Source organism: Drosophila albomicans, chromosome 2R (genome assembly GCF_009650485.2).
Source record: "Drosophila albomicans strain 15112-1751.03 chromosome 2R, ASM965048v2, whole genome shotgun sequence".
Lineage (NCBI taxonomy): Eukaryota > Metazoa > Arthropoda > Insecta > Diptera > Drosophilidae > Drosophila > Drosophila albomicans.
In genome coordinates, this window is record NC_047631.2 from 32,056,082 (window position 1) to 32,059,742 (window position 3,661).

Genomic DNA, 3,661 nt, shown 5'->3' on the forward strand with positions numbered 1-3,661 from the left:
ATATTTGATATTTTAATATAGTAATACATTCAAAATATACCAAATTGTCACCCAAAGCGTTGTTAGAGTATTTTTAAGTCTACTTTTACACATTCGATTATTAATTAGCATTTCCTTCTTGCCACACAATGCAACCTCAGTCATGTGGCATGTGCCGAACGAACTACACGACATTTCGCTGCGCTTTGTGCGCCATTTGATGCATTTCTTCATACTGACGCCTCCAAGGAATTATTTGTACTTAAAGATACTCTACAATACCGTGTTGATTCTCTACCTTACCATAATCTGCTGCTGGCGCTTCTTTGTGCCCTACAGTGTGGTCTACGATGTGCGACACGATCATCTTTCCCGCTTTCTGGACTTTGCCAACTTTGTTGCTTTGATTGCTGGACATGTGCTTGTGGCTTTGGATTTAATTTGGAGAAATTGCAGTGAGCACATTGAGCAGCAATTTCATCAGATTCGACATGAGCTGCGACACCAGTTTGGACACAAAGTGAACTTGCAACGCATCAAAAACTATTGCAAACTAATCAATAGATTAATAATTATACGAATTGTTCTGCTGCTGGCAACTTCAATTTACAATTGTGTTGTGGACAAAAATCCCTCGGTTCCCCTAATTTGCAACTTTTACTCTGAGGTAATTTTTACACTCCGCTGTGGCGAATTTACTTTGCATTCCACATTGGTCTTGGCCTTCTACAAGGAGTTGGTTGAGGCGGGTAAAGAACTCGCTCAGAAGTTGAATATTGAGAGGAAGATAATGTCAACCGATCAAGAATTGTTTATTAAACAACTTTCGCGACTGCAACACATGCATCAATCGCTGTGGCAGATACAACGCGACATCGAGTGTAACTTTGAGCGAAGCCTCACTGTAGTTATGCTCAAGTATTTTGTGGACGCTTCTGTGATGCCTTATTGGGTGTATCTCAATATAGTCTATAACAGGAATTGCATTGGATTGCAGTTGTGTAAGTAGAGAAATCTTAAATCGTTTAAAAATTGTTATAGAAAAAGTTATATTTTATAATAAAAATCAGATAATAATTAGAGTGTGCCCGACTGTGAAATATCCGCTACACATTTAAAAATGTGTTCCCTGCTGGATTTATTCACGCTGCGATCAGCTGCAGCTGCAGTTTCGTTCGCTATTTCATGGCATCTTTGCCAATCGTTGGCATGAGAAACTAAACTCTGGCTTGCTGAGCATCTCAACTCAATTGGGACAGGAGCGAAGTCAATTTAGTATTGGCGGCTTCTTCATGCTCAACAATAAAATGCTGGGCAAGGTAAGAGCATTAAATAACTACCAAAAGTTATACCAAATTTATATTCTAATATTTTCTTTTAGTTCATTTTTGCCGTCGTCAGTTACTTCATCATTTTTCTGCAGTTTCGCTTGGCTATGAACAAAAAGGAAGAAGCAGTCATGGAACACACTTTGAACTCTTCAATAATCTACGCAGAATATAAGTAGCAACAGACTTAAATAAATAAATATAATATGCTTCACAGTAATTCAATTAATGCCAATTGACTTGTAATCAAATTGTTTGCCATCAAGCAATTTGCTAATTGATCTGCCATTGCCACCATTCGAATTTACTGTCTCTCAGTCATGTGGCATGTGCCAGGTGAATTGCACAACGTCTCGTTGCGCTTCATGCGCCACTTGATGCACCTGCTGCTGTTGCTGCCACCGCAACCGGAACTCGGCTGGAAGATACTCTACAACATTCTAGTCTTCATCTACATCTTGAGCATCTTTCGATGGCGTTTCTCCTTCAATTACGAAGTCATTTTTGATGCCATTAACAATGATGTCTCGCGTGTGCTCGACCTGATCAACTTTGTGACTCTCATTGTGGGACACTCTGTGATGGCCACGAAGTTGCTCTGGCGGAATCTTGGCGATCAGATTGAGCAACAGTTCCAGCAGATTCGATACGTGCTGCGCATTCAGTTTGGACACAAAGTGAAACTCAAAAGGATTAAAAGATACTGCAATATCATCTATAAAATCATTGCTATTCGATTTTCCATTTTGTTTTCTATAACAATTTTTAATTGTATTTCCACCAACACTTCGCTGCTGCTCATTTGTCATCTGTACTCTGAGCTTGTGTTTACTCTACGTTGCATGGAGTTTAGTTTGCATGCGATGCTTGTTTTGGGTTTCTACAAGGAACTCAACGATGTGGGAAATGATATTGTAATGAGACTTTCAAATGATCTTTTGGCATCAGAGTTAAACTTGCAGGTGCAACGTTTGGCTGTTCTGCAACAATTGCATCAGCTGCTCTGGAAAACTCATCGCGACATCGAGACGAACTTTGAGCGCAGCTTAATCATGGTCATGATGAAGTGCTTTGTGGATAGCTCAGTGATGCCTTACTGGTTGTATTTTAACAGCACCAGAACCAACGCCCTTGCAATGCAGTTGTGTAAGGGTAGATTTAAGATAAATTTTCTATTTTTATTTACTCCATTTACTTTACAGACACTACAACTGAGGAATTTGGAAAGCTGCTGGAGATTTGCATTTTATGTTGGATCTGCACGCGCTGCGATCTCTTGCAACGCAAATTTCACTCGCTTTTTCATGGTGTCTCCCGAAATCGCTTAAGATACGAGATAAACTCTGCGCTACTTAAAGTGTCTACTCAATTGTCACAGGAAAAAAGTCAGTTTAATATTGGAGGATATCTAACACTCAACAATAAAATGCTGGGAAAGGTGACAAAGCAATTACTTTCTTCTTTTTTATTTTTAATACTTTCCTCCTCACTTTCAGTTTATTTTTGGCATGATAAGCTACTTCATCATTTGCATGCAGTTCATAATTATGTTCATGGGCAAAAGCCAAGCACAAGAGGTCATCACTCTAGCCTTGCCGTGCCAAAATGCTTCGCTGCATTAACTTCACTTTCTCCGATGGAATCTATACTTTGACTGCATCAATTAGCTGCTCGTTTATCTGCACTTTAGCAAATTAATACTTATTATTGAAAGCAGCCTTTAAGCTGACTTCATTTTAGTCACGAAACATTAACCAATGGAACTACAGGACTGCTCGCTGAAAGAAAGATACTCGCTACCCATTAAGAGAAAAAGCACAACAATGCGGTGTTTATTTTATAATATACCAAATTAAAATACCACAAAAATACTACAAATATACTAACTGTTATATTATTAATATTAATTAATACACGCTACCCATAAGGAATAAAAGCAAAACCAAATTAAAATACCAGAAAAATACTAAAAGTATATAAAATAAAAGCTGTTAAGAAAGATGGAACTTAAGGATATAAAATGTCAATCTTAAGGCATCTTAATGAATGAACTATTAACAAGAAAGAAAGATACGCGCTTAAAATATACTAGCAGTTATGTTATATTTGGTATATTAATATCTGCTTCCCCTTCAGATTAAAAGAAAAACAGTGGGGTGTTAACTTTTCAATATACCAAATTAATATACCGCATAAATACTAACAATATACCAACGGTTATATTCGGTATATTAATATAGTACTACTTTCGAAATGTCAGCCAAAGCAATTAATATTCGTGGTAGGTGTTGTTAGAGTATTTTGAAGTCTACTCTAATACATTTTACTATTTATTATTTGGTTCCTTCTTGCCA